Consider the following 12,296-nt stretch of genomic DNA (forward strand, 5'->3'; position numbering starts at 1 on the left):
CTTGAAAATTAACCACTTCAAGTCGATAATTTTCCCTTTAACTCCCTGTACCAGGAAATTTGCGGATGATTATAATTTCAGGTGGGAGTGTTCCTATGTGCGATATCTTGGGATACTCTTGTCTTTGAGCCACCGGGATATCTTCCAGGACAACTATAAGACCACACTAAAATCACTTCAAGAGAAGGTGAATAGGTGGAAGTCGCTGCCGTTGACGCTCTGGGGAAGGGCATCACTGGTAAAGATGGTAATGCTTCCAAAACTCCTCTACCTGTTTACGAATATACCACTCTTGCTCCCACAGCGTTATTTGGGGAAGCAAAAAAGTCTAATTCTAGACCTGATCTGGACCGATAAACTGGCAAGGGTGGCCTATTCGACGCTCATACTGCTGACAACGAGAGGGGGGCTCGTGCTCCCCGACCTGGAGCGACATTATTGGGCCGCACAGGCGCATTTTCTGAGCCACTGGTACTCTATCCATTTCGTCAGGCCCCAGGTGCAAATAGAACGAGCCCTGGCGTCACCCAATCTACCGAGAGCTGTCATCATCAGTCAACAATCGGTATCACACGCCACACTAAATGTGGTGTTGGCTACTTATGTAATTTGGAAGAAATGTGCCCAAAAATATGGGGTAGTAACTAGATACTCACCGCTACTACCCATTAAATTTATACCAGAGATACCCATTACAAATGAAAGGGTTTTTCTTCAATGCGCAGACAAAGTACAAATCCAATCATTCGGTGATCTATTTGTCCAAGAAACATTCTTGTCACCCCAACAACCCAAGGAGAGAGGTAGCACCTCATCCCCAGATATATCCATCTACTTCAGACTGTGCTACGCTATCCAAGCTCTCCTGCCCTCATTCCCACGGCAACCTACTACTCCATGGCGTAATACAAGCACAAGGGGAGGGCAAATTGGTATCCTCAATATATAGATCCCTCCTAACAGACACGGCACCAGAGAACGCGCACACGAAAGCGAGGTGGGAAAAAGCGTTACAGTCTACCATCCCCGAAGAGGAATGGGCATCCATACTCAAACTCAGAAGGTTGCACTGAACTCGTGGTTTAAACTTATCCACTTTCATTATTTACATCAAACATATTACACCCCAGCTAAAAGGTGCATACACAGACCAGAGTCAGAGGCGAGGTGTGAGAGGTGTGGAAAGTCAGCTGCTGATTTCTTTCACTCGCTTGGAGCTGTCCAGCGCTGTCCAAATTTTGGTCACAAGTTATCCAAGAGATGGAAGCGATAATAGGAGATGAGCTAAAACCTATCCCCATGGTAGCGTTGTTTGGGATGACAAAACACCCGACACCTGCAACGAGGAAATTAGCAAATGTTTTGTTGATCCTGGCACGCAGAAGAGTGGCAATGGCATGGGGTCATGGCTCAGCCCCCTCAGTTGCAAAATGGCAAAAGGATGTACTCTACCGTCAGGACATGGAGACTGAGTTCATTAAATCGTTAACCTTGCACACACGTCCTCTGGACATCTGGGGGCCCTATGTAGCATATCTGATCAACACCAAGATGATTCCTTGTTTCCCTCATCCCCAAGTTGACCAACCTGCTGAACACTGATGAACAGGTGCCATGAGAGTAGCTTCAAAGGAGAACAATATCAGGCATAAGAGAACATTGGCCGGACTGTATGCAGCGAGGGGGGATGTGGGAGGGTGGGGTTGTTATGGTGCAAGTTATCTGACCCACAGTTGGGTAGAGCGAGTTTTTTACTTGTAATTGTCTATTGCTGAAAACAAAGTGTTAAAAAAAAAACTATGACCTGTGTTGCACTTAATCACATACTGCTGTTAGCATCTCCGCTCCTAATAGTTCTTCACTCCACTTAGTCATGCTCAGTGTCAAACACATCCACCAAAAACCTGACAAATCCCTTTTGGCTATAATGAGAGCCAGCACAATGAGGATTTCCCCATATCTCGATTTCCCCATATCTCGTTTAGTCTCCATGCCTAAAGAGATCATTTTTGGGCCTGTGACTACAACTTTGCCTATAACCTTAGACAGCGCTAATGCCTTTTTCCAAGTATTCCCATATTTTATGGCAGTGACCCAACTTCTCACTGACCGTAGTCTCCAATTCAATGCCTCTTGCAGCCAACACTATTGTTATATATGTATTTATTTCAAGGTAGAGTAGAGAAGCAACAAGTAGGTGTGCACATGAGAATTGAAGGGCTGGCAGAGTAATCGCATGGCAGTGTACACCAAGTATAAGATGTGGTGCATGAAGAGGGGACAGCACCGAGGCACTCCGATTACAAATGGGCATATACAGAGATTATATTTTTATTATAATAATTGTTCTTTTATAGCGAGCTTAATACCAGAGCTTGATTTCTAAGCGCGGTATTGAGATACAAATCTGTGTTGCTTTGTCTTGCTTCCAAGATAAACCCGTTGCCCCTTAGCTATCCCCCCTCACATGTACATTCCGGTAATGGTGCAGAATGTGGGATCAGGAAGGTGGAGAGTAATGGTAATGGTGCAGAATGTCGGATCAGGAAGATGGAGAGTAATGCCACTAGACAGCTTAGGTGTTCATTGAAGTTCATGGAGGTGCCTTTTACAGTTCTTCTTAAATCCACATACAGTGGGGATGGACTTGATATCAAGGGGTAGGGAATTTCCAATGATGGGGGACAATGTGGTGAAAGAGCAAATATAGGTGGTAATGCAGGGAGGATGGGGAACAGAGTTTGTGGAGGGGTTTGAATCGCAGATCTCTGAGTAGGAGGGGGTGAGCAGTGGGAAATGATGTTGAGCAGGTAGTGAGGCTAGCCCAATGTACTGATTTTAAGACAAGAAGTTGTCATTAAAGAGGGAGGTATTGCACATTCACATCCACTCTATATCAGGGTGGTGGCCAGAAGAGGGTGAGGATGGAGGAAGGTTAAAAATGACGTAGGTGGCAAAATCATGTACCTTCTCAAGCATAGTAAAGGAGTACAGATGGAGTCCTGTGACGTGGCAGGAGGAGTAATTCAGGTTGCAGAGGGCTAGGATCGAGCAGAGAGTCTACAAGGAGTGAAAAGCAAGACGCGGACGGATCTTTAGGATGTTTTGCAGCTTAACCTCGACACTGCTCGAATGCAGGTAAGGTGTTGCAGTATCAGGTTGCTGCCAAAATGAATTCCCAATTTGCGATCCTCTAGAATTGTGTGAGGGTATCAATTACAGTGAAAGGAGCAACACAAGGGGAGGTTGTGTGAGGTGGTGAAAGCCAGGCAGGAGATCCCCCCTCAGTTTTGGAGGTTTTTAGCATCAGGCAGCATAGTGCTATCCAGTGTCAAAAGGGAAAGGAGAAGATTAGTTGGGTGTCATTGGCAAAGAAGTGATATGGGAAGCTAAAGGAGGCGAGGAGATAACCAAAGCACTAGGTACAGGACTAACCAGTGAGTAACCCCTATTGGAAGTCGTTCCAACTTCCCAGGGGATAGGAAATCTAAGCAAGGGCAGTGCCCTAGAAGCCAACGTGAGACAGAGTTTTGAGGAGAGATTAATGGTCACCAGTCTTGAAGGCAGAAGAGGAATCATGTAGTTGTTAGTAAATTGGAGACATGGGTATCCCTTGTGGAATCCTTTTTAAAGGGCCCTCAGTGGACCTTGCTGTTTGACTTTGTGAATAGGCCTCTCTTCATTCCAATAACGGGGGCGCAGGGTCTGCCTGCTCAGGCATTTGTTCATCAACCCGGTGCCGACCATGAAAGGTAAGAAGTGGGTGGTTGCTGTTTGCAGCCACTAGCTGACACTGCCGTCAGCTTCTCTGAGGGTTCCCAGGGGATTATGGTGGAGGCATCAGTCCACATTGATTCAGCCATTATGCAAACGGCCGAGGCCCTCCTAATAGAAGGCAGGGGGGATGTGAGCTGTAGCAGCCCGGCTGTGGTAGCTTCCACCACCGAAAGTCGAGCGTCTTTTGCAATCTTTGGGGCTTGTGACGCTAGAGCAAAGAAGGCACTCAAGCAACCCGGAGCTAAATTGACTGAGCAGATGGTAGAGAACCCAGTAACGGTTTGAGTCACAAAGAAATAAAAAAATAGGAAAGGTATCCACAAGAATGTGGGCTGAGGCTCCAGAAAATGTTTGCGGTACTTGACACTCCTGCGCCTCCCTATTGAGCCGCATTGCACGAGGAGGCTCAGCAACTAAAAACTCAGCACCAACCTACAGCATTGGGCCCGTGTGCACTGCAACCCATGTAACTAACTGAAAACCCTCTACCTGTGCCTATGACTCTGAACGAATCTAGGGAACACTGTGCCGACATTGAAGGCCCATTCAATGATGATGAGGGGGTGGAGATGTGGGAGCAGGCACTCTAGTTACCACTGACCTGATGCAGCAGGAATCCCGCAACTCCTGGACTCCGTTAGAGGACATATCTCTGCGGAACTCCTTTTAGTTAAATTACCCATGTCAGCTTCACGTACCATCATTATGCATCTTCTTTATAGGCCTCCTGGGACTATTGCGTCCTTTGAAGAAGCCATAATAGCCGTATTTAATACAAATACTAAACCTGGATCACAAACTATCCAACTCAGGGGCTTCAACTTAGGCTTGAACGACCCTAACGATGCCAATGCTTCTACCCTAGCCAATACAATTACTGAAGCCAGCCTTAATCTTAGATGTAATGCCCCTACGCATATAAAAGGCTGCACCTTGGATTGGACTGCAGATACAAACTGCAAAACTTCCATAACAGCTATCGAACCTTGCACTTGGACAGATCACCATCTGATCTCATTCACCATACAAGACAACCTATAAATCAACTCAGTCAAAGCCATGGCCCCTACAGCCTTAACAAGAAATAAATGAAATATAACAGTCAGCAACATCCTGCCCCTCATCCAACCTATCACCAACACAGATAACCTCCCTACAGATCCTACCTCGCTTGTTGAACTTTACAACACTACTATCAACCGAGCGATCGATTCCAAACCTTGGGCCCACTTAAACAGGTATTGTTTGGTGTTTGTTTGTTCCGTGGGATCCTGCATCTCTCCAACCATGTACAACATATTTACCAAGCCCTTGTTTGATATACTTGATATGCTGGGTGTCTTATATACCAACTATGCTGACGATACCCAGATTTGTATCCCCATCCAAGGAGACTACGACACAGGCGTAGCACTGATCAATAAAATGTACTTGATCATACAAGCCTTGATGGCCACACACGGCCTTTGCCTCAATGATGATAAGACCAAGCTCTTACTCATTGGGTCAACCAACAGACTGAACAAACTCTCCCACCAATACAACTCCATCATCGATGGACTAAACGTCAAAGTTTCAAAGGAGGTAAAAACCTTAGCATTTTATCTAGACTCAACCTTGAATCTCAATATGCAAGTTAATGCCACAGCTTCTGCCACCAGTTACACATGTAAACCGATCTACGCATGCAAACCGTTCCTCTCCATTGAAAGTTGTATAACGGTAGCTTGTGCCCTCATCTTATCAAAGGTGGATTACTGTAATGCTCTCTATCTCAGTATCAGCAAACACAACATCAACAAACTGCAAACACTAAAGAATAATGTCTTAAGAACTGCCCTGGGTATCCCGAAAACACACCATATTTCTCATGCCAGGCAATCCACAAACTGGCTCTCTATAAAAGACAGAATAAAGTTCATATCCTTAAAACCTCACCTTCAAATGTCTCTCCAACATGGCACCACAATACCTAGTAGAGAGATTTTCCAGACACACCTCTGTAACGGATTTAAAGACACGCCACACTCCAGGTCTCTTTCCACTGCCAAGGGATGTTGTGCACAATAAAAACGCTTTTAATTTTATTGATTTCGAATTCTGCTTTGAGAAGGCACCCAACACGTCTCACACCCCCCTTGACAAACACCCCGTGCTGCAATGGACCATGAACCAGGCCGGTGTGTAATAATGAAATATTTATTTATTTTTAAAATTCAAATGCAAAATCAAACCAATCAAATTTAGGGCAGCAATCACCAGTGCGGTGATAATATACAGCAAAATGTGATAATACAATTAATTTCACTTTCTAACACCAGATACAGAAGTTTTAAATGGAGATGGAAGCAAGATCACTTGTTGTCTGGTTTACTCCTAGTCTAAAAGCATTACGTAATGAAAAAACAGCATTACACACAGAAACACTTGGGTATAGGCGCGTTATAAATGCCATATCATTATATAAATGGAGAAATAATCCATCTGAATTTAATACAAATAATCTGACTATTCTTGCAGACAGATATAAAAAGGAAATCATCCAAACAAAAAAAGTCACCTTTAACGAAAGAATTGAAAAAGCAAACTCCAGTACAAGGGAACTAGAATCCCCTGTCATTCCTACCGATACGTGCACCAAAAACCAAATATGGTGTATTAACATACAAAATGCCCTTTGTAACAAAATAACTATGCTTCAAGCGGAAATCCTAGCCAAAAAAAACTTGCTCCACATGAATGTACTAATGGCACAAGAAACCATACTTCAGGAAGCTGCTAACAAACAAACTAAACCAAATAAGCAGTTTAACTTCAAACCTACCTCTTTAACAGAAACAGAAAAGATCACCAAATCTCTTAAACCATCTAAGTGTCTAGGGAACTCATGTTCAGCAACTATAGTTAAAGAAGCAGCTAGGGACCTAGCTCCTTACACTAATACATTCATCATTCTAGTCCTCCTCCGTTCCAACAAATCTCAAAGACGATTGGGTTCTATCCCTTCTAAAAAAAGGCCAACCTAGACCCAAGTGTACCCACAAACTAAAAACAAAAATCACACATGACAGAATTGCACTTTCTTATTTTTCACGGATTTAAAACAAGCAAACTGCTAAGGAAATGAGCTAAACAGTCAAAATGGGAAATTGGTTTTTATGATGGGGTACAAAGGCACATAACAGATAAGATACTGAGGTGAAAGGATGACTCTTGATGGGGTGGCAGTATGGGTTTCTTTATGGGACTGAAAATCGGATTTGTTAATAAAAGCAATCCCACAGGCAAAAATTGGTTTTGTTAACCAAATGATTTGTTTTACTGAGACTGTATTTTAGTGGCTAGTTTATTAAAGAAAGGCACTGCATGCAAGGAGGTTAATTTGCAATTTTAACCAGTACGCGCTGCGTTCCTCTTTATCAGGGAATGAATTACTTTATCTCAAAAATGGCACTAGGGAATTACACAGATAGCTGAAATGATTTCAAAAGAATTACACTAACACATGGAGACTAACACAGATTCTTCTAAGGACAGGATACACAAAGGATGCTGACAATTTGGGGACGTTACTAGGGTTCTTAAAGGATTGTAATAGGATTTGGACAGAATGCAAGGTAACAGAGTGGGGTATGCAGTTTTTGGTACTGGGGAGGGGGATACTTACAAAATGCACTTGAGTTGGGTAATTGGGACAGCTTAGCCGAGTCTCTGGACAGCGAGGCAAGAATCTGGTCACTGGGCAGCAGCTGGGCTCTCCTTTATGGGAACAGCTGGGCAAAAGAGGTCTGGTCTCTGGATTCACCCAAAGGGGCTCAGCAGCCTCTCCCCTTTTGTCCCTGGATTAGTGGTTCTGCCTGGATCTAGAAGGGTGGTCCTGCCTTGATCTAGATAGGTAGTTCTGCCTGGATCTGTATCAGGATAGGTGTTTCTGGATCAGGATAGGTGGTTCTCGAGTCTTGGAATCTTGCAGGGTGGATTTTTGAATCCCTGGGTCTCCCTATGCCTCCCTCTTATATAGGCAGGATGACATCAGAGAATTTTTACAATGTGGGCGGAAGTAATCTGAACATACCCTTGGATGGGATAAGTCAGGCTATGGATGTCGCCATCTTCCTGCAGGTGGATTGGTTTCAGGGAAGTGACATTAGTTTTAGTGTGTGCATTGTATGACATGCTTTGTTTCACCACAGTTACTTTTACCAAAATAAGTTATGCAACAAAACCCTTATATTTACCATCATCACCCGCATAAAAATCAGATTGGCAGATCCCATATTTTACAAGGAATATGCCGGTTCAAACGCTGAGTCTGTGCGATGCTGCTTTGCCCTTGGGCACCATTTTGCAGTTTTTCACGAGAAACATTTTATCTAAAATTCTACAAATGGTTCCATATGTGCATAAGAGTGTCTGGCATATTTTATCCAAATTTAATATCTGTGACAATTACGCTTTCCCCCCAAAAAGCCTTTTGAACTGCCATTCACGTCCACCACATGCCAGGAAGACACACAGGGCCTCATTATGAGCCAGATGGTAGAGGGTTAACGGCGCCGGTAGAGCTGCCGGCGCCGTTAACCCTCTACCACCTCATTACGAGGTCTGGTTGCGGGTCACGCTAAGGACGTCTAGTAAAACCAGGTGTCCTTAGCGGGACCCACAATCAGACCAGGATGCTAACAACGGGCCTGTCATTAACCGGCCCATTGTTAGCATCCTCCCCATTCCCATTGAGCCCTATGGGGGCTCAAATGGGAATGAGGATGTACTGGGTCTGGGTCCCGGGAAAGGGAATTACCGGGCCCTCCAAGGTCGGAATGGCCCGGTAATTCCCCATTCCAGGAACCAGGTATGTGGGTAGCCATGCCGCTAAAAGTGTGCAAATGTGGGCCGTCTTTCCAACCCCCCAGCCAAAATGTCTTCCCTTGGTCAGCTTGTATAGGGGTTGCCATGACTCCCCATTTGAAGTCCGCCAGTTTAAATGCAGAGGAACTCACACTTCTGAGTCAAAAACAGGGCTTGACTCTTCCTTTGTCCTTGGGAGCATTTCTGTCAGGCAGTCTGAGGCAACCTGTAATTATCACACTTGTCAGGTCCATAGAACAGGGCCCCTGCCCTGGCAGTATCAGGGAGGTGCTACATTGGCCTTTAAACCAAACTGGTCTGACAGGAATACCTGAGCCTCAGCCAGGCTGTCGAAGTTCTTTTTGGGGGGAAAAACACAGAGCACAAAATACATATGTCTTTGCAGCTCCCCTTCTCAAATGTACAGTTGTGTTTCTGTGCGAGCTAAAGTATTATTTCCCCATTTAGTTTTCAAAATGCCATTTCACTGCTTTGCAAAAGCAGGTTTACACAGGTTAATTTTTTCTTCTCATGTTCATTTTACAAAATGCGGTTTTCTTCGCATTTGCTTTCTGAAGGCTTTTTATAGCTCTGGTCAGTTTCTGTACACAGGGATGTGCTTTTTAAAATGAGCTCTTCGTAATTGACATATAGCACGATAGAGTTTTCTTTTAAAGTACTTTGCATGGGCTAATTTGTTTCCAAAAGTAAATTCAAGCCGTGTTTCAGTAGAAATCCAAATTTGTTGCCTTTCAAGTGATTTTCCAGTACATCAGCTTCTCTGGGAATGTGTTTGCCTCACTTCTCACGCAGAACAGAAAAGGTGATGCTGTTCTGAGCATAGATCATTTTCTGCTTGATTTAGATGAAAGAAGCAAATGCAGCCATTCTTTGTGGTGGCAGTGTTTAAAGCGTGCCACCCCTGCGCCAAGGAAAGAAAGCACAGCCGCTTTTGGATGAACTGTGGGAATGTGGTTTTTGTTGTAGGAGGGGTTACTGTTCAAGCTGGCAAATGTACCCCACACCTCAGAACGTCCCATTAGAATGGTGCAAACCAACAGCCTTAGAATACCCAAATGTAAACTTAAAAAAGCAGGAGGGATTAGCTTCCCAGTCATGGCAGCCCAGCTATGGAATGAAATGCCCGATGCCCTCAGAGCTAGACCATCCTTCCAAAACTTTAAGAATGATGCAAAAGCCTGGCTGCTCTCCCTTGACTATTAGGTATGATTTTACCGATGGTGGCGATGTATCTGTTCTCTGTATATATAACCACTGTTGTAAAAAGCTGTAAATACTATTAAGCATAATTGAGATTTTGTTTTACTGTACCTTGTCTGTAACCATTAAACTGTACTGCACACAGATACCTCAGGGTTGGGAGTGCCATTTAAATGAATAAACAATACAATACAACAATATCACCTATGTAAGAAGTGATCTCCCTGTGCTCTGCACTATCTGGAGCCACCCAGAACCATCTTAAGAGTGTGTGAAGAAAGGCATCAGAGCTTTCAGGAGCCCAAACATCATCAGGTGGGTGATAGGTCACCTCTGTTCACAACCATGGAGGAGCGCCGTCAACAACTTATAAACAGGGCGCAGTAGAGCCTCCACCACCCCCAAAGGTGACTTTGACCTTGCAACTACTCTTGTCTTGGGAGTTGAAAGACTGCATTCAACTGATACTAAATAGGTCGGCAGTCTTGAAGCTACTAACCAAAGTGCCAATGTTATCACATCTTGGCTCAGCAGACATGAAGCAGGTGGAGTTTTGGAACAACCTGAGATTGGACACTGTCAATCTCCCCTTTGGTTCTCGTTTGGTCCGTGGGCCTGTTTATAACAGTCTCGGCCCCATTGAAATCATGGAGCTTCTCTATTGCTGCCTATTCTGGAAATCAGCAAATGTCTTCCATGCCTATCCCTGTAGACAGACATGATACAAACTGTACTGCTCAGGTTGCAAAGTTGTCGCAGCCCTCTCCCATCTTAGCAATAACATGCTCAAGGGACGATTCCGTTGGCAGACATACTAGTAGCCATTTAATGGGCAATGTGGAATCCCAGGTTGGCACCGAATGGAATTGGGTTGCGGCACGCTTGAACGCGCGCAGTCATTAGCAACCCAAGTCAAGTAGGGCTGTAGCTACTAAATTAATTAATTGCCTTTCATGAACTCAAGGGGTTTTGTTAATCTACTTTCATCAATGGGTTCGCCTATTTTCTGTCCAGGAGTGCTGGCTCCTGGAGCCCCCAAGTGTGGATGGATACCATTGTTTGTTGAATCCGGCATACAAAGGGGACAAAGGGAGACCAGCTTCTGGGCTTTTGTTTGATATTTGGACGATATGGAGTAAAAATGACCACCTTTGCTGTTCCGAATGCATTTGTACAAGCAGTGGAATTAACTTGAGACAAGGGGCTGTATGTAGAAATGTCTTACACTACGTTAATTAACCTTTATTGGTACCCCAATATGATTCCACAAGATAGTTTCTTCGACGTAATTGAAGATTCAATCCATGATGGGCAAACTGGAAAAACGTGTAATTCAATTTTGCTGTGTGGTGACCTTAACGCGCTTTGCTGGGAGCACATTGGTTTAAGTATGTCGGTCATAGTATGATGGCAAGGAGGCGTGGAAGCGCATGGATGGAGTTAATAAACGCCTGGAATTTGAATATGGTGACTGGTATGGTTATGGGTGACATTCCACCTAATACAACCTGGCATCGAGGTATTTCAAATAACATTTTGGACTACTTTGTTTTGGGTGCAATTTTACAGAATGTCAACGCTATGACAATTACTAAAACGGAATTCAGTGACCACTAACCCCCACTTCTTGGGTGAAAGGTGGCTAAATGGAAAGAGACCAGCCATTCATATGATCAGGTCCTAGAGGCTGGGTCAGGTAAAAATAGTGTTAGCTGGAATAAGGCAAGTATGGAGACATTTTATGGCGCATTTCGCCTTCTTTTCCCTCCAGAAAAACTCGAGCTGGCTTTGTTAACTGTCCTTTATAGGGACATGTTGGACCAAATCTATGAAGTTATGCTTCGCCCTAGTCATAGAAGGAAAATAATAAGGAACCACATCTATGACCCTGTAATTCAATTAAAAAAAGGGACTTGAGGCGTGCTTTACGCCTCTGTTCACCATCAGAGCCTGCACAAAGAAAGGCATTGCAGCTTAAATATAGACAATGGGCCTCATTACGAGTAGCCCGGTAAAAACGGGTCCGTGCTCGTATGAACCCGCTAATAGCGGGTGATTATGAGTGTGCAAGCGCGCGCAAACCCCCATGCCGGTAATGGTAATACCGGCATGCCGCTAAAGGCCCTCCACCCCCCCGATAGCGGCATCACGGGACCTGCCGATACCGGCAAAGCCTCAGAGCAACCCCGGCCAGGTAATACCACCATGCTAATACCGGGTTCGCAAAACCGGACCCGGAAATTACGTCATCGCGCAGGAACGGGAAATTTGGCCCGGCGGCCATCTTTAAAAACACAATCCATTGCCATCCTCCCTAACAACCTGTCTTTTCGTGTCGTGCTGTGTTGGAAAACCCTGGGGATGTCCAAGGCCACCTGGAAGAAGACCACCCGGCAGCGGAAGAAGCGTTTTTCAGACGCTGAGCTCAATATGCTTGCTAACACTCTGGC

The 12,296-nt window shown here is 44.7% G+C and overlaps 1 protein-coding gene across 1 annotated transcript in view; it reads right to left on the minus strand.

The window, feature by feature from the left end:
• Nucleotides 1–12,296, minus strand: part of CCDC146 (coiled-coil domain containing 146) — a 1,748,551-nt gene that overhangs the window by 1,440,306 nt on the left and 295,949 nt on the right. The gene's annotated exons all lie outside the window — the stretch shown is intronic.

The sequence above is a fragment of the Ambystoma mexicanum genome, chromosome 12 (genome assembly GCF_040938575.1).
Source record: "Ambystoma mexicanum isolate Mex_15411 chromosome 12, UKY_AmexF1_1, whole genome shotgun sequence".
NCBI lineage: Eukaryota > Metazoa > Chordata > Amphibia > Caudata > Ambystomatidae > Ambystoma > Ambystoma mexicanum.